Genomic DNA, 27,705 nt, shown 5'->3' with positions numbered 1-27,705 from the left:
TCTAATTCCTATTAAGGCTGCACTCTACATTCCTTATCTTTAACACACATGGCACCTAAGGAGTTTTTCAAGGGCCTGTGCTCCTGCCAGGGCTTGTGGAAGGTCCATCATCAGCCCATAGGGATTTTTCCCCAGCTCCCAAGCCATTGCTGCTTATATAGCAAGAAGTCTCATGAATTACAACACCAGAACTCCACTCCCTGCCTTATTTCAAGTGGGATGATAAGCCCAAGTACATGCACCCAGTACTGTGCAGTTCCAAGGCATATGCAGACACCTTTACTCTGATCCTATTAGTAGTGCAGTTCAAAGTATTTGGTATCACCACCACCCAAAAAGAATACCTATTACTTCACCTCTTTCATAGGTAGGAATAGGTGTGGGAAGTCGACTACTAGCCCCAAGTTTCTCATGAAACTGGGGTTTGAGCTATAAAAGGTTGAGACAGACTTCATTGTGTACATCCTTCAGTTCTGAATCTGAAGTGACCCACCCCTTTTAAAAATGGTGATGCCCCCAGCATGCTAAGCTCTACAATAGAAAGAAGACATTAAAGAGCTCTGCCATGTCCCTATTGCCCTTCATGACCTTGCCAATAAGCAAGCTTGACACAATGATTGGATTGAGAATATATTAAAAGTCATAACCATCCACTCCAGTGCTCCTGCTCATGAGGTGATTATTTTATTAAGCACTATCTATAATAATTCTCTAGCTTCAGTGTAGCAAGCGTATTGCTTCCTCAAGCAGCTGCACAATTACACGGACACTTAAGATCGCCGCTGTTTTCCATTTCACTTGCACTAAATTACTTTGTCACTACTGCATGAGTCGGAAAAGCACAGAAAATGTGGCTTCCATAATGGGAAGCTTGTATATGCAAAATGCTGCATGTCCTTAGAGCAGCCAAGCACCTTTGCACAAGGTACTGGGGCCCATCCAAATGGACTCCTGTTTCCCAGTAGAGTTATCATCAACTTGTCCCCTTTAGTACTTTGTCCATCTGTATTCTTTTAAAGGGCATTCAGATTTTAAAATGAGAAGTGCTATAAAATATTATTAGATACCTTTATATATTTCTTTATTTCCAATAATTATATCCTTCCTTCCCTCTAAAATTAGAATTTAAGGTGCTTAACAATAAATACACATCCCACAATAATATTAGAGAATAAAAATATGAAAAGTCTCATCAAATGAAAACATATCTCCTCAAATATACTTTTTTGTATAAAAACATCAATAAGAAGGGGGAATGAACGCACAGCAGGTTAAAAACTGCTTTAGCAATACATCAGCTTAGACACCCAAAGACCACCCAAATAAGAAGTTCTTGTCTACTAATGGAAAGAAAACTGAGAGGAAACTAACTTGGTTTTCCCTTCAGGGTGGTTTGGAGCTTAGAGTCAATTTGACTAAGATATTCAGCTCCATAGTTAGAAATGGAGATGCCCGAATCATTAAAAAAAAACTGTTTGGCTTACCCTAAGATTTGAAATCGGAGTGCCTTATCTATCTCCTCAGAAATCTATATGTGGGACAGGAAGCAACAGTTAGAACTGGACATGGAGCAACTGATTGGTTCAAAATTGGGAAAGGAATGCGACAAGGCTGTATATTGTCCCCCGGCTTATTTAACTTATATGCAGAATACATCATGTGAAAGGCAGGACTGTAGGAATCCCAAGCCGGAATTAAGATTGCCGGAAGAAATATCAACAGCCTCAGATATGCAGATGATACCACTCTGATGGCAGAAAGTGTGGAGGAATTAAAGAACCTCTTAATGAGGGTGAAAGAGGAGAGCGCCAAAAATGATTTGAAGCTCAACATCAAACAAACTAAGATCATGGCCACCGGCCCCATCACCTCCTGGCAATTAGAAGGGGAAGATATGGAGGCAGTGACAGATTTTACTTTCTTGGGCTCCATGATCACTGCAGATGGTGACAACAGCCACGAAATTAAAAGATGCCTGCTTCTTGGGAGGAAAGCGATGACAAACCTAGACAGCATCTTAAAAAGCAGAGACATCACCTTGCTGACAAAGGTCCGCATAGTCAAAGTTATGGTTTTTCCAGTAGTGATATATGGAAGTGAGAGCTGGACCATAAAGAAGGCTGATTGCCGAAGAATTGATGCTTTTGAATTGTGGTGCTGGAGGAGACTCTTGAGAGTCCCCTGGACTGCAAAGAGAACAAACCTATCCATTTTGAAGGAAATCAACCCTGAGTGCTCACTGGAAGGACAGATCCTGAAACTGAGGTTCCAATAATTTGGCCATCTCAGAAGAAGACTCCCTGGAAGAGACCCTGATGTTGGGAAAGTGTGAAGGCAAGAGGAAAAGGGGCGACAGAGGCCAAGATGGTTGGACAGAGTCATCGAAGCTACCAACATGAATTTGACCAAACTCTAGGAGGCAGTGGAAAACAGGAAGGCCTGGTGTGCTCTGGTCCATAGGGTCACGAAGAGTCAGACACAATGACTAAACAACAACAAGATTTGAGATATACTGTATCTGTTCTACCACCTCAATATTTTGCAGGTTGGCTTCCTTTGTTTTGTGATTCGTCATCAGGAGGTAAACATGGGCTTTGTTTGTAGGTCTGCATAGTGAGACATAAATGTCTGAGGGATCCCATCACTGAAGGACTAACTTACTATCAGCTTCTGATTTCAGGCCAACTTATATTCATCTCAGCATAACTGTTACTACACTTTGGGGATAGATAAAGGTTGCTCCTGGAGGTTCCTACAAAATGCATTTTAAAATAACCATCTTCTTTGAACCTGCAAATGTGTCTTGAAATATGACATACTGCATGGCTGATACGAGTATCTTAAGATGTTATCTTCAGAAGTCTATCACTATGTAATGTGTCCCTTTCATTTTTTTTTTAAAAAATACTTTCTTTACATTACTTTTCAGGCACTTTCTGCTACTTTTCCAAAATCCAGCAGCAGAAGAGAGAATGACAAGTGGTTTGTATGGGGCTGCTGGGGCTGAATCAGTTAAAGTGGAGCCTTAGGGAGTCTGGGAGGTGACATCAAAAGAGGTGAGGCTAAGGGAATCAGCAGAGGCTAAGCCAATTGCATTTACTGTCCTACCCACCATCCTCAGTTGAAACATCCTAAGGTCATGCACACTATACATTTGCCATATATGGAGTAACAATTTCTTATCTTGTTCCAGTGTCCTGTCCCATTCAGTTTCACATTGCATTGTGCTCGTGATGCAAATCCCAAGGCTTCGAAGAGGGTTTGAACAGACTGGCTGGTACAGCTAACCTTGCAGCTTTGAAGATGATGCTCACAATAGGTTTTGAGAAATCAGCAAAACTGAGACTCTTCAGCGATGACTAACAACTAAACAAAAGGGACAAATTTAATTAGGAAAAACTAATTAAGTAACATATTGTTATTACAAAACAGGTTTAGGAATTCCAGCTGTAGATGTAAGACAGTATGCTGGCACAATTGGATAGTACTTCTTGAACAAGAGATTTGACCTCAAAGCTTTCAAAGCTGTAGCTTGAACTGTCCTTGGTAATCTCAAATAGCTATATTCAAATGTAAGAAAAGGTTTGTTTTTCCTCTTCCCTAGCTTGCTGTTGTATCTCCATTATTGTTTTTCTACCCAACTGCTGTGATGCCTGCCTCCTTGACTCAGGAACATGCATAGAGCAGCACAGAAAATGGCCAACAGCCAGTTCTTGTGATCATCTCTCTAAATACTTGGGGTGAAATTACTAAAATCATTGTTGATTCTTAACAGCATCTTAGAATCCCACTCACTTGCTTCCCCTGTCACTGATCAGGAGGCAGGAGGCAGCATGTCATTTGAACTTAGAAGAAAATGTTTACTTTACAGGGAGATTATCTGGATATAATGGTTGTTGTGGGTTTTTCGGTCTTTGGCCATGTTCTGAAGGTTGTTCTTCCTAACGTTTCGCCAGTCTCTGTGGCCAGCATCTTCAGAGGACAGCACTCTGTGCTCTAGCGTAGTTGGCTTGGGAGTGCAGTATTTATGGCTGCACTGCGCTAGTCTGTGACTCTTCAAATGTTGGCTAGAGACAGCCATAAATACTGCACTCCCAAGCCAACTACACCAGAGCACAGAGTGCTGTCTTCTGAAGATGCCGGCCACAGAGACTGGCGAAACATTAGGAAGAACAACCTTCAGAACATGGCCAAAGACCGAAAAACCCACAACAACCACTAGATCCCGGCCGTGAAAGCCTTTGTGAATACATTATCTGGATACTTTGGGAAAATACAAAGTATTTTCCACCACATTCCAACAGTCATTATTATTCATGTGTAAAGGAGTGGTGGCCACTTGGGGCATGGTCAGACAAACATAGGGCAAACACCAAGATGTCCTACTGTTCCATTAGTGCAATATTCAACACTGGGAAATGTCCAGAAATAGTGGCAGCCATTTTGTGTCATGCTTAGAGGCCAAACTGAAGTTATAGGTCATTTTGTGGCTGCTAAGGCAGCAGTACATTTCCTGGATACTGAAAAGAATGAGAACATGCACTTTATCCAGCAGTTTTCTCTGCTTTTATTGATTTTCATCTGGGGAATATTTTGGAGACATGGCTCATCCTGAGGTGAGGCAGTACCTTATTGGGCCTATTTGACCAGTCTCCACTGGTGTTTTATTAGAAGCTGTTCCCCTGGCCTCTTCCCTGGAGCTGTTGCGGTAATTAAGGTGCTTTGAGGGAAGTGATATTTCAGTTATTATCTCCCAGGGAATTAACTGGAAGATGGAAATACATTAGTCTGAGGAAGTGTTTCTTGGCAACTCAGACCTTTGGCAGATTTGCTTAAAAAAGGGAAACTCTTGTCTTCAAACTTTTGTGTGAACATGTTGTTTGCTTGATATAATTTGAAAAACAACTGTGAAACACAAGTTGTCCACAACCAAGATACATAATGTGACAAAAGCAAGTCAGCATTTTGAGCAATTCAGTAAATGAAATCCAGCTGTTGTATGAAATTTAGCCATCAAAACTGCCCCAAACCCACCATAAATACGATGTATTTGGTTTCAACCACTGCAAACATACAAACGGCCTAAAATTAACAGGAAACACCAGACTAAGACTTCTAAAACATTCTGCTAAATATACACTAGAAGATTAAAATACAAGTAGTCTTCACATAAGGAAAACTTTATGTCACTGTTTCTAGTAGGAACTGCAGCTATTCAGTGAAACATACCATATTTTTCCATGTATAAGACACCTCTCCACTTTTCTAACCCAGAATTTCTTTCTTCGGAAGAAAGTGGAGGGTGACAGCAGGAATCATCAAAGCGATTCATCAAAGCGATTCCTGCTTTCCTCCCCCACTTTCTTCTGAACTTTCTTTCCGTTAGAAAGTGGAGGGGTAAAGCAGGAATCAAAGCACTTTGATGATTCCTGTTTTCCCCTCAAGTTCCTTGCAAGAAAGTGCTTTTCCCCTCCACTTTCCTCGCAAGAAAGTGCTTTCCCCCCCACTTTTTTCGCAAAAAGTGGAGGGGGAAAGCAGGGATCAAAGTGCTTTGATGACTCATGCTTTCCCCCTCCACTGACTTGCAAAGATTACCCTAAATTTTTAATCGAAATATTTTAGAGAAAAGTATTGTTTTATACATGGAAAAATACGGTGCATATTCTTGAAGAAAGAGGTTAAGGAACCAGTTTTGTTATAAAAGTTTTAAACCCAATATCTCTTCAACATCACCATTTTTGTTATTTTCTCACTGAGAGTTCTCCAGTCACCTGATAGCACCTATTGAAAATGCCCCATTCCATGCACCATGTCTGAACTGCAACTCAGAGTGAAAGGTACCCCTTTGGGGCCACTCATTATTTTTAGAGATTCCTCTCTCAATTTTACCACTGTAAACATTACTGCTACTGAACTAAAGGTAAGTATTTGGGGGGGGGGACGCCACCTACAATACATCCTTTGGCAGCATGGGAAGAATGCAGCATTGTCTGTTTATCACAATAATATTTGGAGTTGCAGTGGACCAGGTTCTGGTACTGGACAGAGCTTTTTAGTGGTAGGTTGTGTTGCAATTAAAGCAGCTTGGGTTTCCTTCTCTTCAAGAAAAAGTGCTTTCTTCCGTTTTGATGGAATCCTTTGGAACTGTGTCAGAACCATAGACAGCTTGTGACTGGTGCAGGAGGGTACCCCTCAAATTTGGGGGTGGAGCACCCCCATCCTGGTCCATGAGCTACCCCTAGCTAGAATTTTCCAGACAAAAACTACTCTGAACCTAGATATCTTGCAGAATTTACACACACACACACACACACACACACACACACACACACACACACACACACACACACCAAGCACCATTCAGTCAGAAATTAGAGCATAATAAACATCTACCATTTTTTAATTAACTATTTCTAATAGTCACCAGATCTCAGGTCCAAACTACAGGTTACACTAATTGTTTGCACACACACCCTTTTAAAAAGAATGAAGTAAACTGCATCTGAAGGGGCTAGAGGTAAAAATTAAGATATTGGCACAGGTTATGGGGGGTTAAGTCTGTTTTTCAGGATGGACGTTTCCGCTAGATCCAGGATCATATTAACCCATGGCCAGGCCCCTAGGCTTTCAGGTATTTTGGTTCCCTTCTGGAATCTCGGTCTTTCACCCTGTGACAGCTGACAGCTGGATCCTGGTCCATTGATGGGGCCCCAGTCCCTGTGGGGCCCCTACGCTTCAGCTAGTCAACCTTATGAATAATAGGCCTGTTGCATTCACTCTTGTGATCCCTGCTTTTCTTTTTGTCACAAAGGCTCATGTCACGTTTTCCTCTTGCTGCCACCAGTGGATTACCTCAATCCACAATATAAATGACATCTGTCAGGACACTTGTCTTGTGAACACAAACAGAACTTATTTATTGAAGTGAAGCAGATTGAATAATAACAGAAGTCCTTCAGATACACAAGCAAATCATTAACAGTTCTCTCAGTACATACTTCTTTTCTCTTGCTATATCATTACTACCTTCTTTACCTATTTTCTTAACCAGTTTTATTTGTTTCCTCTCTCTCTGACTAACCAGCCCTTATCTCCCTGACTCCTTCTTCTGCCAAACCTCATGTAGCTGCTGACTCCGCCCCTCCAGTCCTCTCATAGGCTCGTGCAAACCAACTCATGAATATGAATGGCATGAGTGACGTGGCGCGATCGTCATAAGGCCCTGGTTAGAACTAGTCTTTGTGGTGTTCAGCTCTGCTCTCACCTGTCTGTCACAGCTGGGCAGGGGAACCTCAGCCAATGAGAGGACGGAGGGTGGTGCAGAAGTGGGAGGAGCTGAGTTATATAAGGTGTGTGTGAGGAGTTTGGAGGGAAGAGAGTTTGAGAGATGAGTGATTAAAGAGATTGATTGAGAGTGAGAAAGTGCCTGTCGGTGAGGGAAAAGTCTGTGTGAGCTAGTGTCTTAAAGCAGTGATTGACTAATTGATTTTACACCTGTGATTTACCCTTTTTATTTCTTGTAATCAATAAACCTTTTACAGTATTTGTTTGAAAGAAACCCTTGTCCTTTTGATTTAAAGGATAGGTTGGTGGCAGCAAGTTTTTGGTGAGGGGTAGTGGGCACTCTTATAGGCCTGGATGAGTAAGGGCTTGAGAGTGGCCTGCTACAGTCTTAAATAGAAATATCAGGCAATCAGTGTTTACTCTGTGGAATCAGATCATCCTGCTACATAAAGATGCAACTTTGCCAAGGAAATGCTCAACTTTCTCCACAGACTCTTTCAAGCATCACAAGATGGTATGCTTAGTTTTCCAAAATGGCAAAAATAAGCTGCAAAGGTGTTACTCTGGAGTTTGATATGGAAAAGCTTTTGTAGAGTTAGAAGGATTAAAAACAGCTGTTCAGAAGACAAAGCAATCTCATTATGGAAAGAAAATTGCTGGGGGGGGGCAATGTGTAACCTGCATAATTAACTTGTAAACCGCCCAGAGAGTGCTTGAAGCACTATGGGGCGGTATATAAGCAGCACGCTTTGCTTTAAAATATAGGAAAATATCTTACATAATCTTCTGAGACAAAATCTACGATGCACTGTACATACGGCACAATTTATTTTCCGGTACAATGGGACTCTGTGCACTCTTTCTCTGCCTTTGAAGAGTCATGCTTTTGCTTCATAGATACAAATCTCCAAGATGTTACTGAGAAAATATTGTTGAATCCATGTTGGTTCAAATATTGTTGAAACTCATTTTCCTGATTATCAAACTCTCTCAGAATAGCACAATAATGCACAAGGAATGTTGTCCTTCAAAAGGAGAATTTGTTGTTTCTTTCTTATTAATCTTTATTTGCTGCAGGTCAGTAAACTTAACTATATTTGATGAAGATGATGAATTAAGTATTTGCCTGCATCTTTTCCTCTTCCTTTTTTCTATTTCTATTTCTTTATTTTTTCTTTCTCTTTTCTCCTTTTGCCTTAAGTTATTGGCACATTTGAAGTTATGTCCTCACTTAACAGACCAAAAATGTGATTCAAAGGATCTTTATTAATGTTTTGCCTCAGGTGCTGAGCACAGATTTGTGATTTAACAGCTCCATACAAATAGATATGAATATAGCTTGTTCAAGGCATTTGTTCAGCTTGTTGGCATGTGTAAAATTATAAATGGATTGAGGGGATTTGGTTAGCTAGCTGATTTTCTTTATTTTTTAAGTAGTAAGTAGGCTTAGGAGTACATAGTCGGGTGCATGGGTGTGTGTGTGTGTGTGTGTGTGTGTGTGTGTGTGTGTGTGTGTGTGGCGTACTAGGGATGTACATTGCCTGCGCGACCTTGTCTGTACTCTTCCAGTTGGCCACTCTTAAGTAGGCCAGGAAAACATCAACAACAAGTTGAGCTTTCTTGGTGGTGGCATCTATGTGCTGGAACCAACTCCTTGATAGGTTGCATTTGCCCCCTCCCTGCCTACCTTTAAGAGGCTGCTGAAGATGGTGCTCTTTAGAGAGGCACTTGATGGCAACCTTGTATGATTTTTTTGCCACGGTGGGCCATTATGAAATGCTTTCATAATGCCTGTCATTACAAAATGCTTTCTGCTTTTAGTTTGATAAGTCTATCTGTTCTCTTATGACGGTTTGACTTACTGTATTTTTTGCACCATAAGACTCACTTTTTCCCCACAAAACAGGGATGTGGAAAGTCTGTGCGTCTTATGGAGCTAAGAAAACAGATTATATTTTCCTGTTTTCTTCTCCTAAAAAATTGGTGCGTCTTATGGAAAGGTGCGTCTTATGGAGCGAAAAATACGGTATTTTCTATTCATTTATTATTTGCTTTCTGTTTGTAAACCACCCAGAATAGTGCATTGCACTAATGGGGACAGTATATAAATAAATGAAACAAGTGAAATAACAATAAAAAAAAAACAATAAAAGACACAGTATTCTGCTTTTCTCCATGCAAAGACATGCACCTTCTCAAATGTAAGATGAGTCACCTCCAGTCACCTCCAATATTCCTTAGTTTTTCTTTATCTTTCCCCAGTTCTAACTGTAGCACTGAGTGTCAGATCTCACATGAGGGATTTATGGGAGTGTCAATCCACCTTCTAAACATCTCTGGGCTATTCACTTTGCTTTGTGGTCACCCTCAGAATGTACAAACACCTCTTCATATTTATACATTTGTCAAAAGACAATGACTATTCCTAGAGCATACAATTACTCAGCAATTGATTCCCCTTCTGTCATAATCTAAATTAAATTATAATTTCAAAATGATCACAAAGCAAGTAGAAATGTTGTTTTATGTTACTGTATTACATGATGACAGAGAGTAACACCTAGCAACGATCCAGTTGTCAGCAATCTGTTATCGCAGACTGTGGCATCATAATATCTGTTTCCTGGATGAAGAGAAAACTGAGGTGAGAATCCTATGAATGCGTAAGGAGGCGTCACTTTGTGGGGCTGCCTCTGGATAACCAGCCTTCAATTGCACTCAGTGTCCAAAGTGGGCTGATTTCAAAGCAGGAAGGGCTGGAGAGGAATTGTTAAAATAGTGAGAATTATGTTTGCTTAAAAACAAGTGGGATAATCCTCATCCCACTCTTCTTTGTGTACAGATGGCTCTGCACAAAAATTAATGCACACACACACATAAATCAAAGTAAAATTTATTTTATTTATTCTAAAGAAAGGAGTGCTGTCTTAAATGTGTTTACCTGGAAGTAAATTATGCTAAATTCAATTGGGCTTATTCACTAGTAATTTAGTATTGCAACCTGAATAAAGATTATGAATGTTGATTTCACTACAGAAAAGAAGCTGCATCGAGAATGGGCAGGAGAGAGACTATACACCAGCGACACGCTTTCAGTCAATTTTTTTAATAGATCATCTAATAATTAGACTCGTATAATTCTGGACTAGGTAATTAGAATTTTAATATCCTGGAAATGCCCTGGAAGAGTTCAGTGAATACGGGTTACTTTGTTCCTTATTCCGTCATAAGATATCCCAAATGGGTCTCTTTGCTTTTTAGGGCCAAGGCATACTAGCAAAGTAGAGGGATTGTAGCAGAAGAAAGACAGAGAATGCAGGGTTGTCCAGTTGAAATTGTTGTTATATGGGCCCACTTAGTCAATGTATGTTCTACCAAGATTATTTCTCAGCATTTTTTCTACTGAGAGGAAAGTACCTCAGGTACTTTTAGCCACAAAATTTCATGGCATAATAAACCAGTTAGTGGTCTATGGGGACTTTCCTATACAATAGTTTTATTGTAAAAGAAATGCATCATCTTATTTAGTTGTTCTATAGCATTCAAATATATTCTTTCCCACCAGCTAGTATTTACGACCAAACTGCTTAGAGGTCTGGCGACGAGCACAGATATTTAAAACTTAACAAAAATGAGCATGCTGCCAATTTAAAGAACTTGGCTGGTGGCAGTACTACCCAGGAACTACCATGGGCTTTCCTGGTGGCAGTGGTAAACAGCTAAGAAGCTACATTTTCAAATTTCCTACAGTTCCTAGGAATACCAAAGAAAAAATGAGAGAAGCCACTGCTGGTCATCTAAACCAGCTCACAAGTCACAAGAGAGACATTAGCAATGGTGGGCCTTGCTGGACACTGGGAACCACCTGCGGCTGCCATATCCTTGATGGCAAAGCTGCCTGTTATCCACCTAGACTTCAGTTTTGGCTGAGACTCCTATCAACCCTGGACTTCAACACATAGGAAGGAACACTGTCAATCTCCCAAAATGAGAGCCATGTGCACAAGGTCCAGTGGAGACATTTCCTCCCCTTTGGTAGCCAATCATTATTTTTCCTGGCAGGCTCCTGGATCTTGAAAATGTGTCGGCACCTGTGTGTCCACAGAACAGTGCAATTCCTCCCTTCCGTATGGAGTGAATCAATACAAAACCATCCGCCAGCCTCACAATGAAAAACTCTAAAAAAGAGAGAGGCTGTGTCAGATTTTTGGCAAAGGCATCTTAGAAGACATAAAAACAAGTTTAAACACTATCATTTATGCATAATTCCTTCTTGGCATCTTTCCTCGCGTGCCACAATTTGCAGCCAGAAACCACTTATTTCTCCTCTCCTGACTCTAGAAATAGTCCAGCTTTAAGTGGGTATAATTCTACCCTAGAAGAGAAGCAGTCTTGTCAGGGCTTGTGTCTGTGTGTGTGTGTGTGTGTGTGTGTGCGTGCGTGCGTGCGTGCGTGCGTGCGTGTGCGTGTGTGTGTGCGCGCATGCATACATTTGAAACATCAAGGCTTCCATTTATTGCACAGCTGCATTGCTTCCAAAAGCTGGGGCTGAGCCAAAGTTCTGTACCCACAGCTAGCTGTCGGGAATGATAAACACACAGCTGCCTGTAGAAAGGGCCACAAGCATAATAGATAGCCATGTCTCAACTAGACTCTGTCTGAGCCTCCACAAACGATTAATCTGCCATAAAGCACTGAAAAACATGTGCAGAAATGGTGAGCCATTCCACAATGGCGGGCAAGGAGGGGAGAGCAAGAAGCTGTAAATATTTTCCAAAGGTATGAGCCGGGGTCTGATTTACAGCTGTTAAGCCCTCTTGTTGCAAATAGTTCATAAAGCCTATGACCTAAGTACTTGCCCACGGGGCCACAATAACATTTATCTAGTATAAATTAATGTGTTTCAACCACTAATTCAATTTGGCTAGCTAATTCGTATGGTTTTGGCACAGACTGACCTCTGCAACAAAGTCGAGTTCTTACAGGGATGACTCACTGTTCTGGCTGTGTTTTGTTTCAGTCTCGTAAGTGATGTTTGAACAAAGAGCCCCATTGGTTGAGCAGCCGTAAAACTCTATCTTGAGAAAAGGTTGGGATCAGCACTAATTGAAACTTCCTTTTCAGAGGTGACTGATCAAAACCAGCTGTGGATGTCAAGCAGAAATGTATTTAGATTTATATTACATTAGAAATCCAACAAGACCAGGGCTTTGCAGCTGAAATACTCATATTCAGCATGGATATATTGCTTCTAGTTAACAAGAAATATAGACATGCAAAACCCATTGGAAATCTCCTATTTATGTCTTTATCTTTTTATTGCTTAAGTTTAGGTATTGTGGATCTTAACGAATCCAAGTAAATTCATAACTGAGGCATGAATGAACCAGGAGACAATGACCTGATGCTGTGTACAGGTAATGTGAAATTTTGGACTCAGTATGGGGGCTCCCCTCTTAATGTTGATGTACTGCTGCTCCTTAGGCAGCAATGACTATTGCTGTATTTTCTTTCAAGTACTGTATTTGAGGTCTAGTGCATTTGGGAGCTCTCCTCCTCCTCCCTTTGCTGAATGGGACTCTAGATTTCTGTCCCAAAGAAGAAGAATATCACTTACTCTGGAAAGCTGCAGCTTTACCTATTAAATTTCTGTGGTTAGCAACAATGTGGGAATTGGCTGAAAAGTTAAATATAGCAAGTCTTTTGAAATGAGAAGAAATATGCCAGGGAAATGAAAAACTAATGCTATTTTTCTCCAATGAACTGTTCTTTATTATTTCATACATTTGGTAATGTTATGTTACACTTTTTTTTACATCTTGCACCTGAGAATGTGAGCTTGTTAAACAATGTTTTATAGATGGCAGGAGGGAAACTTGTCTCCACTTTAATAGCCAGTCCTGATGACATTTACTTGAGCAACCAATTAGTTCAGGGAAATGCACTTCCACTTTAGGATTCTTCTTCTTCATTTATATCAGAAGGAGAACCACCAATTCAGCAGTTTGTGCCAGTTTGTTTTTCATCCGAACAGCTGTTCAGCGCTCCCCAGCCCTGCCTTCTTGGCTTCCCTGCCCCGCCTCCTTTGGGTGCTTCCTCTGAGTGGGCACCTGCTAGAGGAGGCAGGGCTGTGAACCACCAAACATCTATTTGGTCAAAGAACAAAACAACCTTGCCCACCTGTAGTCAGAAACAATCAGCCAACAGGGTGCTGTTGCTGCCTGGAGGATGGCATGCTGTCGTTTTAATTCCAAATTACTGTGACCTTTCCTAGAGTTCTCCAGATAGAAAATACTTCAAAGTGTTTTAGGAGAGCCCCTTGTTTTGGTGAAATGTGAAAGTGAAAAAGGAAAGTGCCAAAGCAGAGCTGCAGTTGAACATGAGGAAGACCAAAATAATTACAGAAGAACTGCACAACTTAAACACTGACAATGAAGACATTGAAACAGATGCTTTGTATACCTATGTTCAGTTATTAATCCAAATGAAGACTGCAGCCAAGAAATCAGAAGACTGAGACACGGAAGGACAGCAACGAAGGAATTAGAAAAGATCATCAAATCTGAGGATGTTTTCCCTGGAGCCAAAGGCCATGATCGTCCACATTATTGTATTTCCAATCACCATGTGTAAAAAATGGGCAATAAAAAAAACTGTCAGGGAAAAAATGTGATGCTGGAGGAGAGCTTTGTGGATACACTTGACTGCCAGAAAGATGAATAGGTGGGTCTTAGTTTGACATCAAACCTGAACTATATCTGGAGGCTAAAATGTTGAAACTGAAGTTGTCCTATTTTAGGGACATAATGAAAAGACGGGATTCTCTGGAAAAGGCAGTAATGCTGGGAAAGGTTAACAGCAGCAAGAAAACAGGACAACCAAATATGAGATGGGTTAACTCCCTAAATGAACCCACAGGAATGAGTCTGCTGAGCAGACCTGTTGAGGGCAGGACATTCAAAAATTGCTCACTCATGGGGTTGCTGTAAATCAGGGGTGGCTTGACCACACATAACAACAGTAACCTCTTGTTGGCACTTCGGGACTATGCAGCTTGTTCATATAGCTTTTCTCAGGAGGCATTGTGGGGAATCAAACTCCTGACCCCTAATCCACAGCCAGATGCTCATGGCATTTATATTATGCCAAGTTCTTCACTTTGGTAGATTTTCCTTCAAGCCCCACAGACTTTTTAAAACCTGCTTTTGAACTGTTTTGTGTCATTGAAAAGAAAAGGGAGCTGACAGTCAGAAGTGATACAAGCTAAAGAGTGCTCGGCTTTCTAGTTCTTTGTGAAAGGGTGTTTGAAGTGAAATTGTTCCTCGTTTTAAAATGGCCAGAAATTTTAGTATTCTATTACTTCGCTTGCTGCTGCTCTCCTTTGTAACAAAAGAAGGAAAGAGGAACAGTGTATTCTTTTCCAATCAGATTTAATACAGAACTGGAGGCCAAACTTGCCAATACAGATTACATGCTGTTAAACACTGAAAGTGCATTAGTGCTCCAGTGAAACAATGCCCTTCAGGCTTCATGCATGAACAATCCAACTTGTAAATGAAGTCCATGTTTACCTCCAAATGACTAATGGCAAAGCAAAGAAAGCTCATGCTATGACAACCAGATGTTTTCCAGCACCTTACAAATTCCTGCTTCTAGTGGGTGCCATCTCTTATCATTTAATTTGACATTAATATTAAAAGAGAAACTCATGAGTGGAAGAATTATTACTTGGATGTGGTTAAGGAGGAGAAAATAAAAGGACGGGTTGTCAGATATTTTTAGGATTTAGAAAGATTTGATATATTACTGTTGATTACGGTTGGGTAGAAAACGTGTCGTGTTCACATATTCATGCAGATCAGAATAATTTGCACTTCCTGAACCAACATAGGAAGCAATACACAGGTATCCTTCAATATAATCAGGCATTCTATGGAAATCTAAATTCAAGCTAAATTCCCTTTGATTTCTAAGGAGAGGTTTTGAACATCTTAAGTTTGTTTTGATTCTAATATTCTACCAGTGTACTTTTCATGGTCTTGATGATGTTCATGAGTCATACTCGTAAATTTTGATGGTATCCGGAGTCGACATGTGTTTTAGAAGTACCATTTTATTTCTTCTAAATATCTTGAGTTAGTTTTCCCTTCACTGTTTTAATGCTTTCATTTAAAAATGATGCTTAGAAAATATAAAACCGAACCTGAAATTGCAAGTGTGATTTGGCTTCCACTGTAGTTAAATATTCATTTCATAGAAGCTGATTGTCAACAAAATATATCCATTTAATTCTTATCTGCAATGAAGGCAACATTTAATCTTTATGGAGGAAAAGGCAGGGGAAGGTGGAAGAGATTTGGAGAGTGAGGAGCCTTACTGTTTAGTGGTATAACATATTTCCCCCCCCCCCTGAATTCCCTCCACCTTCACTTCAGGAATCTATTTGAAGTTTAGACAGTGCCAGACAGATGAAGTCATAGGCACTGGTACAGGTGGTGGAGAGGGAAAGGGGACCTTTGAAATATAATCAATAGTTCCTGCATGATTCAACAAGGGGGAGCCTACAGAGGAAACATAGCTCCTCTGTTTCACAAACTATCTCCAGCACACTTCATCTCGTCTTGCGCCTTAACTCTAAAATGTGACCCGCTTGACTATGGTACATCTTTCTCAACAAGTCTAATTTAGTGACTATCAAAACACATGTATTATTTTTAAAAAGCCAGTTGTCTATATATCTAGGAAATAACTGGGATAAACACTAGTTGATATAGACACCCCCTATTGTTTTCTTACGCATTATACTTGCCATTTAAGAAAAAAAATGTGCTGTTCTGATGCTTTGGCTGCTTATTATTTTTATCTGTCATTCTGTACCTGGGTTCCAGCCTGCTATCTTGTTCCATCTCAACAATCTTGCCAACCTGCACTTTTAAAATGTCTCTACTTTTTTCTTCAACTTCCTGACCTTTACAGTCCATTTCCTCCTTTTCATTCCTCTGTCCTCTTCAACAGACTTAGTGGCTTAAAAGCTACCTTAATGTCATGGTTGCACTGGCCCTTGAAGCCTTGAAGCTACCTTGGTGATAATGCTGACTGTCTTTTACCATGTCATCTTTTCTACCTTTAATCAGAATGTTTACTTACTCCTCCTCCAAGTCCTGCTCTGCCACATCATGTTATGGAGGTGACCCTGGCATGTCTGAAAGTGAGGTGTTAGCTCTGGCAGGTTCTGCCAAGCTGGTAAGGCTTTCTGTACAGCCCCAGTGGCAGACAGTGTATCTGCTGGTTGAGAACAGAGAAGCTGGTCACTAGAAGCTTGATCATTAGGTGATGAGCTGGCCAATGCAACTGTGAATAAAGTGATAAGAGAAAATAGTTCTGATGTGCAGCAATGGTTCAACTGTGTCATAATATGTTATATGTTGCCATGCTGGAAATGATTAAAACTGATCTTAGTAGGGCTTTCAAGGTAAGTCAGATATTTAAGGAATACTGTAGTTTTACCAATTCCACCCATTTCCAAGGAGTTTCCATTGGGTGAGCAGGGATTTGAACCTAGGACTCTTGAGTCCTAGTCCGTCTGTCTATCCACTACACCCCACTGGGACAGACAACTGAAACAGATTAAATAAAGGGTCTTCAAGGCATATTTATTCAGCTGTTCACATCTGATTTGGGCTGGCTTAAGTAATTTCAATTTTGTGATAAAGTATATTTTATTTGATTGTTTTCCATTGTGTTTCAATAATTTTTAATAGTTGCTTGTTTCTGTGAACAAAGCCTGGAGGTACTAGCTGAAAATACCTAGTTGCTTTTAATTCAGTCAGAGGCAGCGTAACCAGGGCACTGCTTTTGAGTAGGTGCCCACCGAAGGGGCCGGGCACCAACCTATAGATCAGCTGTGCAGCCAGGAAAGGAACCATTTCTAGTTATAAGTATGTATCCTTGTTAATGGATGCAGGAGGACTATCACACAGTTCAGCTGCTGGCTTATGCTTTGCCTTATGCATCTTCTTTGTGCTCTGTTGTGTGTACTGAGGCAGAGACATGACAAAAGTGGATTTTGTACCATAGACCAGTGACTTGTAGGTGTGTTTTGAGGTTAATAAAAATGTAATATGTTACACTGGTGCCCCACATGACAATGATAATCCGTCCCATAGAATTTGCTGTTTAGCAAAATCATCGTCATGCAAAAACCATTTTCCCATTGGAATGCATTGAAACCCGTTTAATGCGTTCCAATGGGTAAAATACCTTGTCGTTTTGCGAAGCGCGCCCATAGGGCAGCCATTTTGTGAAGCACCAATCAGCTGTAAAAATGGCTGTCCTGCGAAGCATGGGTCCGGAAAACACAGGGCAGCCATTTTGTGAAGTCACCGATCAGCTGTAGAAATCGTTGTCTTGTGTACAAACGGCTCGCGAAGCACCGACCAAATCATTGTCAAGCGAAAATCGCCCATTAGAATGACTGTTTTGCAAATTGCTATAGCGATCGCAAAAAGTCATCGTTATGCGGATTTGTCATTTAGTGGGGTTGTTGTCTAGCGAGGTACCATTGTACTTATTTATTATTATTATTATTAAAATCAGGCTTACTTTCTTTAAAAATTGTTGGGTTATAGCCAATTGGCTTCTTTTAGCTGATCTGCCTAGCAGATGCTTGCATGAGCAGTATGGGAGGAGAGTGCTTCTGGGCCCTTTTCCTTTTCCCTACAACCATCCATGCCCTCTCCCAGATTATTCTGAAGGATCCAGCTTGTCGAACCTCTTGTAGACTTTGGGGCTGCAGGAGGCTGAAAGGAAGAGAATCATCACAAAGTGTACCCTCATCAAAGGATCAAAAGACCCATCTGTCAATGGACGGCATCAATTGCACAAAGCAACGGAACAATTCTAAATGTTGGTTTCAGTAAAACCACTTGAGACTTTTGCTCTCAGCCATTTAAACCACTCCATAATGAACAAGTAGTCATGACCATATCAAATGAGAGGGTGTCCCTCACAGTAAGGAACCGTATCATTTCTTTCAGGGAAGTCTGGATGCAATTAGTTCTGATGTCAGTATTCTGCTGTTCTCTCATATATTCATCAGGCCTCCAACCCACTGCATAAAAAGTCTACTTCACATTTTGCTCACAAAGACCCACCCCTCAAGTGTAATGTCATTTTTTAAAAAAAAAATCTGATTTTTAAAAAAGGGGGAAATAAAATCCTTTCCAGAAATTGTCTCTGCCCTTGATGAGACTTTAGATTTATGGGTAGGGTTAACTGCCACAATCCAGCCTTGTCATAATTAGCATTTGATTTAAGGAGGGTGGGGGGAACCTTTCATTTGAAATAGCACATTACATTATTATTATGCACAAAGCAATGTCTTGCTAATTATAGCTCCTGACATTATACCCCACAAAAATGCAGAAGCAGATGTGTACAGCACTTCCCATTGCCACACTTCAAAATGCTGAAAGAAGAATGTTAGGAAGGCTTCAAATAAATGTTCAAACACAGATACATAAATAATTCCTTAAGAATCTCTCTATTGTGCTGCTACAGTGTTTAGCCCTAATGGCGTTTGTGTCAAGACTACAGATGATAAACAAGTTTGCTACTATATCACACGGAGATTCACCCTGGATGATGAGTATGTAAGAATAAAGTCTGTGGGAGAAAAGGAATAATAATGCACACGTCCACCTGAAATGTTATACAATGCTTTTATCACTCCACCTGGTTTCAAAGATTAAACGTTCATATGTTAATGAAGTCAGCATAGCCAATAGATAGCATTCAATATGTTGAATCTCAATCAAATCCAATGCTCATAAACAGGAATGCCATTTTTTTCTAGAATCACCCCTACTTCCCCCACTGTGATACTTCTGTTCACATGATTATTTGCTCTTTGCCTCTCAAGTACCTCCTGTTGCTGGTGGGAATTTTTGTAAACAGTAATGTGAGGAGAAGAGATTTTTATTGGGTTCACTGATGAGGAATCAAATACAGGACAGCAGAGGTCTGTCCTCACAGAAAACGGCAGCTATCAGTATCAACAATATCCAGACAGACGCGGGCATCTGTTCTGCTAAGCCTTTGATTGCTTGTAAATTGTCATTACTACAGTAAATGCCTGTGACTGAAGCCTGTGGATATCTTTAGTGCTACAGTTGTCAGCTCTACTTAAAATAATACTGACTTACAGCAACATGGTTCAGAGATCTTAAATGAGGAAATCAGTCCTGTGTGGAAAATAAGGTGCAATGGCATATAGCCTCTTCTGGCGATTCTTGATGGTAGGCATGGACTGAATTGGGAGTATTTGTACAATTTCAGGATAATTACGGGGTGAAGCAATTGGCTTCCCTTCACCTCCCAGGGTGGAATGACACTACAGTGGATCCTTTGTATCTCAATTGGTTTTTTTTTAAAAAAAAAAAACTGATAGGAAAAAGGAGGAAATGAAAGTAATACAACAGACCAGTGGTTCTCAACCTTGGATCCCTAAATGTTCTAAAACTCCCAGAAGCTTTCACCACTATCTATACTGGCTAGAATTTCTGAGAGTTGAAGACCCAAGGTTGGGAACCACTGTGACAGACTTAGTTGCTGGTGATTGGCAGCTGTACCACTATTAAGCTCAAGATCTCTTCCAGAAACTCCAAATGCCAAAGTGCTATAGAAAGCCCAGGCTGACATCATTGTATGCACTATATATATCCCCTTACAGGTACTTTGGCAGCCATCTTGTATGGCTGTAGAGGTGTGGGGCTATTTAACTAGCTTGTTTGCATTCTGGAATATTCCTTTTCTTTGTCCTCTCACACAGATTAGTTTACAAAATGTTAAATATATCTACACTATCAGACACTTATAGTCTACTGCATCCCTCTACCACTCTATTCATAGCTGTTCTGTTTCTCTCCCATTCCCTGAAGTATCATTAATGGAGATCCAGAAATGTACAGAAAATTTCACAGACCCATGGACAAAGAGGGTCAGAATCTATTCTAAAAGGCAGGTCAGCCCTGATCAATATGCCCTTCATTCTGGTAGAGAGAGTTTCCGTAGCCTTCTGCACCACCCTACTGGATATCATGTGACATTCAGATAAGTTTATGGTATACATACTTTGTCTCCAAATTTGCCCAAACACTCATGAGCTAAATACTGTATGTTTGTTTACTGGAGAGAGAAAGAGAGAGTAATGAAGTGTACATAGGGAAGGACGTTGGTTATTCCCTGTTTGCTGTTTCATCAGAGCCATCACATAAAGAATAGCCCCAACATGTGAGCAAATATTATTGATGGTCACTGTGAACACCAAAACTCACTATGTGATGGTCCTAGCTCCTCTTGCAAGTTATACTAAATGATATGGCTGAGGGGCCAGGAGAGAAGATTGCTGACATGGGGAGTTTAAATGCATGAAAAAGCTAATGTATACATTATTTGTTATGTGTATTGCTGAACGCAGAGACACTTCTGAAGGATCTTTGTTTTTGATGCTTAACGATTATATATCTTTGTAACCTTTGATAAAAGAGTTGAAATCAATAAAATTTCTTTTTTTGAAAAAGGTTAGCTCCATAAATAATTCCATCTAAAATTTTGGCTGAATACCTGTTGCTTAGCATAGTAAGTTGCAACAAGAGAATGCTTGTAGAATCAGTGGGGTTTTGATGAATCAACTCCTCTGTAAGTTCTGTTGATTCAGTGGGCCTACTGTAGATATGACTTACCACGCTGAACAACAGGATTTCCACCACTGAAAAACAGGCAAATATAAAATAATCGTATCTATTGAATTGGCTTTAAGTCTTTAAGGTCTTTAAGTCTTTAAAATGTTTTTGTTTCTATTGTTGTTACCAAAACAGACTGACACAGTTGCCACTCTGTAAATTTTGTGTCATTGTGGCTTAGTGCCCCTATCCATTCTTATGTCACACCCCCATCTGAGAAAAATCTGGATAGGCTGTACCTTAAGATCACTGTGAAATCACTTTGCTGTCTTTCAAATCAAACATTTCACTATATATCCTACACATTTGTTAATCACAAAACACGTGGTCTTTTCTGTAATGATACCATTCTTATGGATTTGCCTTCAGGTGGGAGGGGGGCACCCGGCAAATCAAGTTAACAGATATTTAAGGAAAGCCGGAGTACTGATGTGCTTCTTGATAGATATCTTTCCTTGTTACTAGGTTAATTAAAAGTTACTTGCAATTAATTATTTTTTCCAGTGCCAATGCATCAACTCCATTGCGTTGTGATTGTAACTTCACAGAGGATAACCTTGCCAGTTTTGCAATTTAGTGGTGACATTTAGTTACTCATATAGTTATGTGGGGTAGCTTCATATCATGGTGGTAGAAGAAGAATGGCATTTGGTTGAAATGTTGGCTTTTGTCTCTTCAGGGTATTGTGGGTATTGAGACAGCAAGGAGGGGAGTACCTTTCATATCACAAGTCAGTAGCTTGTAGCTTCAGATTGATTCAAAATAATTTTGAATCTCAGCTGAAACAAATCTGACATAGGGGCTATATGAAGGTAGTCTGAAGGAGGTTTCTAGGAGGGACTAAATCTCGGTGGTAGAGCACATGCTTCCCTCATGAAGGTGCCAGTTTCAAGTCCTGTCACTTCTATGTAGGAAAGAATATTGCCCACAATTTTGAAAAAGTCCTGTCAGCCTAAGGTGACTACACTGGGCTAAGTGGACCAAAGGGCTTATGCAGTGTAAGATAGCTCTCTCTATGGACTCTTCTTGCTGCATGTTTGTCATGTTTTAATGCCATTTTAATTGATTTATAGTATTTAACTTTTCATACTGTTATCCTTTTTATCTTGCCGTCAGTAACCTGCAAGGAATAGGGGCTTTAAATGTGAGTTATCAATTATAGTAAAGAAAGACTGGGTTATAAAGCATCTTGGACACTGTGCAGCCCTGCAGAAACAGAACAAACACTCCAGCAGCAAAGAAATTGTCCTTCACAGCAGTGGACTTTTTCTTTTCTAGTCGGTTTCATAGTTCAGAATAGTCTCGCTCTTTTTTCTCTCCTATAGTGATAAGACAACCTCTCCTCTACAGTGAGCGGCTAAGTGGTTTTAGCTGTCAGCTCAAGAAACTCTGGGTCACACAAGAGTAAAAATGCTTGCAAAGAAGAAGAAAAATACTCTAGCTTAATAGATCCAGAGATTCAGCCCCAGGGCAAACCTCCATGGTAATTTTATAAATCATTTCCACAACAGCATAATTGTAGAGGGATCTGTGCCAGAGATGCTTGTCATGGCCTACTTTTCCATACTTTCCTCTCTCAGGCCTAGGGCATGCAGCTATCGACTTCATCTAATTTAGACTTTGTAATGAATCATGCCACTCTTTATGAAATTTTCGATCCACAAAATAACACAGCAGGATTAGAATCGAGGCATAACGAAACTTTGCTGTAATTCACTTGCCAATCTACTTATTGCCTAGCTGTACATACTAACACATTTCCTACAATTTTAGTACAATGAGTATCCTAATATCATTTGTGCTCTCAAGGGGTGATGGTGTCTGAAATGGTCATTTTACATTCCCTTTGAGTTTTTCTATCATATAGCAGCGGCGTAGTGTGGGTTGCTAGCACCTGGGGCAAGGCAAGTATTGCACGCCCTTGAGGTCACCTTGGGAAGCAGCAGGGGAGGGGGCTTGGTGCCCACCAAGTTGCCTCCCCACACCACCCCTCCATGTGGCCTGCCCATCTGCTTTGTTACACCATACACCATGGAGCGAGCAAGGCAGTCACAGCCAAAAAGAGGGGAGGAGAGGCTCATTTGTTTTCTCACCCACTGGATGGCTCTGAAATGTTGCACCCTTAAGAATTTTGTGCCCAGCGCAACCGCCCCTGTGGCCCTACCCATGCTATGCCACTGTATATTAGATTAGGCAGAAGACTAGTTAAATGCCTTGTTACATTTGGAATACTGAGAATGTTGATTTGGCCTGAAAATAGCCCTAACAAATATGACCATTGCTGTACTTGTTAGTACCACATGTTTAGAAAACTCAGCCACACTCATATTATGACAAACTGTACATGTTAAGGGCAGTCATGCAAGCAGGTCTCTCAGTTTGCCAGCTGCCTGTTGTGCGACCAGGAATGTGTGATCATGTACACAATAAACTGCACAACTAGAGGAACACCAGATATGTGATGACCAACCACAAATTGCCTCCAACCACTAGAACAACTGTACATAAACAAACAGGCTTCTGGCCTCAATGGTTTGGTCAATGATATTATCTAGATCATAGAAGTCAATCTAGAGCCTCGTTGAACTGCAGTACTTCAGTCAAGATTCTGCTCATGACCTGAGTTCTGTATTGATGGGCTCATGTAGCTGGCTCAAGGTTAGTTCTGAGGTCAGTAAATTGATGGTTGTTGTGGGTTTTTCGGGCTCTTTGGCCGTCTTCTGAAGGTTGTTCTTCCCAATGTTTCACCAGTCTCTGTGGCTGGCATCTTCAGAGGACAGCACTCTGTGCTCTGGTGTAGTTGGCTTGGGAGTGCAGTATTTATGGCTGTGAGATAGGCTTTTGTCTTTTTCTGTAGATGGGTGATTAGTGTGTCTTGTTGAGTACTCAATTTATTGAGTACTCAGCTCACTGCAGAGGTAATGTGTAGCCTGCATAATTAAACTATAAACCACTCAGAAAGTGAATTAAGCACTATGGGGCAGTATATAAGCAGCACAGAGTGTTTGCTTTGCTTTGAATGTATAACTTAGTTTGATCACCTTCGCAGTCCCAAACCCATTTACTATTAAACAGGATTTTTTTCCTGCACAGTAAGTCATATCCTACAGACAGACAGACAGATAGACAATTAATATATGTATGGCAGGTGTGGAAGGATTTGAGTAGCCTTTCCTACAGATGATTTTAAAAAGCTAACAGATTTATTTGGCACATTAATAAAATGGTACAAAACACAATATTAGAATAAAACTGTAACAATAAGCTTTGCAGGAGAGGAGTGAAGGAGAGAGTGAAGTATGAGTCCATTTTCAAATACAATGCATACTGAAAACCAGCAGTAGGACTGCAAAAGGAATTATCCCATTACCCTGGAATAAGACACGAGACAACTGTTATGGAATATACATGGGCTGCACTTTATTGAATATTCATGTTTATCCCCAAAGGGGGAAAAAGTGGGGCATTTTGCAGAGGGGTCTCAACAGATCCCTACCAAACTATAGGCAAGTCCTGAGCCCCAAGATCTCGCAGTCGTGAAGACAAGAACTCTGCTGGCCCAAATGTGACCATACCCAGACCTCAAGGCCCCTCCTTGTTCTACCATGCATTTTGATAGGTTTCTGTCACCAAAGGGAGCTACCACTGCTGTTGGTGAATTCCAGCGGCAGAGGTGATGGCAGCAAAATTGTCAATGGATGCTGGAAAAATACAATCTGGCATGCTTCTTTTTCAACACTAGGTGTCTGTGGAAAGTAAGCTCTGTATCTGCCACCAAGCTTTGAGGGGCTTCCTCACTCACACCTTACAGTTTTTAAGACTTCCTTCCTTACTCTTCCTTTTCCTCCCTCTTCTGTTTTCTGTTCTCCAAAGACAAATGTGTGGAGATATAGCTCCATACTATATATGCAAAATAACAAAGCCATGTATTTTATAAGTCAATATTTTTTGTTTCTTTTAACCAAGCAGCATCCAGACTGATCTTTTTTTCTTCTTCCTCTTCCAAGGGAAAGGAATGAGACTGAACAGATTTTTCCATACTTTTCTCTGGACTAAAAGGAAATAACTAAATTCCAGTCCTTTTAACAACAGTAAGACACTGTGAGCCCCACTGGCCTCAGCAGGGTGGCTTGACTACATTTTTCCATCTTGAGTTCCCTGAACTCTGGACACAAAGGTTGTAACAGAACAGTTAATGGGGGAAAGGTTAGCATTCGACAACTTCACTTATTTCTTCACAGTTCTCTTCACTGGGGTTGACTCACAAACTGCCGTCTCATGTCCCTCAGTTCACTTCAGAGAGAGATAGAGATTTTTCTCTAGCAACCTCAATTCTATTCACTGGAGTTGGGGTGGCTGGTGTAGCTGAGGCTCCTAGTCAACAATGAGGGGCAGTATGACTGGGAGTCTATTGTGGGTGGTCCTTGACTAGTTGATGCCCTTGCCTCCACCCAGTGCTGGCATTCTGGCTCCCTCTTTCTCTGCCAGCATCAGAGCTAAGTGGTGGAGATGCTCATGTTTCTCCCCCTCTCCTTATTGGACCCTAAGCTGGACAAGGATCTCTCATGAAGGGTCCCCTTTATTAATTTTGTCCCACTCCCTCATGTGACTCTTCTGCCCAGTAAGCTCCCAAGAAACTCTCTGAGGCACCTCCCCAGTCCTCTTCTTCCAATGCTTCTCCTTCTGCTCTTTCAGGGCCAGTAATGGGCCTTCAGCTCTGTTCAGTTTGGCACAAATGCTCTTTGCAGGTCCTTCTTGATGATGGGTCTGCCTTTCCATGTGGCAAAGGCTCTTTTATATCTCCCATCCCCTTTCATCTAGGAGTTTTGTCACATCAGACAATCTGATGCCTGAACATCTCCTTAAGAGCCCTACAGAGCTTTATAGACCTCTAGGGAAAACTCAGAAGCCTGTGTTTGTAACAGTTGGCATTTATTTAAGAAAAAAACAGTTAATTCCATAATGAAATCAGACAGTCATTTCAAACTTCATGAATATAAGGATATAAGTCTTTACGGTGTTGAAATGGTTCCAGGCAACATCAGCTTGTCGAGTTCTACACATTTTATTCATCTACATTGCTTTTATTTTCCATGAGCACAAAAAAATCCTAAATATTCTAAAGCAGGCTTGTCCAACCTGCGGCCCCAGGGCTGCATGCGGCCCAGGTCAGCTCGTAATGTGGCCCAGTGCAATTTTTTTTATTTTTAAAGAAATTCCAAAGTTTCAAGTTACACTGTAGGCGCTTGCGGCCGGAATGTGGCCGGGGCATGTCACACCAGTAGAGGGGGAGAGAGGGAAGGGAGGAAGGAGTGGGAGGGGGCAGGGGGGGCTGCGTAACTAGATTGCACCATCCCTGTCAATAGGCGGACCCCCTCCCGGCCCCATAAAGCCACCGGAGTCAAAGCTGGCAGCCTCTGCTGTCTAAGATCACAGCTGCCGGTAAGCGCGCTTGGAGCAGGGCTGCGGAGGAAGGCTAGGGCTGCCCCCCATGCAGCCCAAACCAAATGTATGTGCGGCCCAAACCAAATTTTCATCTTCTAATGTGGCCCAGGGAAAGTGAAAGGTTGGACTCCCCTGTTCTAAAGGCTTATTGCTGTGGAAAACTGTAGGCACAAATACCTAAAAAATATGAAAACTAAACTTAAGTTGCAGGCAAATACTTAAGTCAGAATTCAGTCCAAAATACGTTAGTATAAAAAGTACAATAAAATTCCAAAAAGAATGTTTAAATTACATTCTAAACATACAAGAGCTTATAACTTAAAAAGGCACAGTTAAAAAGCTGGGAATATATACTGTATATTAAAATATTAAAGTTCTTCAAAGTAAGAATATATTTCAGAAAATGACTTTCTTAGCTGCTGGGTAAATTAAGAACACACACAGAAAATAATTCTAAATGTTCACCCAGCCAAACCAGTTTGAATCTATTGTGGGAAATCCATGTGGTCCTAGTCTGCTGCCACTGTTGCTGCTACATGATTGTTGTTGGTATCCAGTGTATTGTATTGCCTTGCAATATGATGCTCCTTCCCTGATTATCTTTCCTGGCCATTGTTTATACCTTTATCTCCCCTTCATCCACTATCAACAATCCTTTTTGCTGGGTCTGGAGGTACAGGGGACTGATGCACCTATAGAAATTTTATAATACGAATTTCTATTGTTCCTGTACATCCTGTAACTACAAGGGTTTGCAACTCAGAATCTGGCAAATTGGCATTACAATGCTAAACATTATTGTTGTGACTAAGATTCTCAAAGCATGGAAGAATAAAGGCTTGTGAAATAAAGGATTTGGTACACTGAAATACTGTAAAACCAGAGTATAGTAGCTACAAAAAGTGCTAGTTATAAGACCTGCAAATGCCACCTATCTGTCAGGTTAACATTTTGCAACATTTTACTTATTTCAATTCACTAGGGCGTGTGGCTAGCTTTTTCCATGGAATTCAAACTACATTGGTGAGATAAACTGGGCTTCATACTGCCTCAGGAAAGGGTCCTGTGAGCCTCGTCCTATCTTCATATAAATGCCCTGAGCACTAAGCTTTGTATCTCTGTATTCCATGACTGACTGCTTTTAGCAAAAGGACAAAGTGGGAATACTTTTCTCTGTCTTACCCACTTAGTCTAAAAACCCATTGTGTTTCACTCCTCATGCTCAGCTCAGAGT

The 27,705-nt window shown here is 40.8% G+C and overlaps 1 long non-coding RNA gene across 2 annotated transcripts in view; it reads left to right on the top strand.

Moving 5' to 3' along the window:
- Positions 1–7,245: 7,245 nt before the first annotated feature.
- LOC110077531 (uncharacterized) overlaps positions 7,246–27,705 on the top strand; it is a 101,698-nt gene continuing 81,238 nt past the window's right edge. The window contains exons 1-3 of one of the 2 annotated variants that reach the window (XR_012084391.2): positions 7,246–7,798; positions 12,613–12,701; positions 13,757–16,798. This is a non-coding gene — a long non-coding RNA (uncharacterized LOC110077531). Of the gene's footprint in view, positions 7,799–12,612; positions 12,702–13,756; positions 16,799–27,705 lie in introns of those variants that run through there. The other variant, XR_002300296.3, reaches the window with a different exon arrangement.

The sequence above is a fragment of the Pogona vitticeps genome, chromosome 2, assembly GCF_051106095.1.
Source record: "Pogona vitticeps strain Pit_001003342236 chromosome 2, PviZW2.1, whole genome shotgun sequence".
In the NCBI taxonomy this organism is placed as follows: Eukaryota; Metazoa; Chordata; class Lepidosauria; order Squamata; family Agamidae; genus Pogona; species Pogona vitticeps.
The sequence above is the reverse complement of the archived record's forward strand: the minus strand, read 5'-3'. Positions and strand labels throughout refer to the sequence as shown.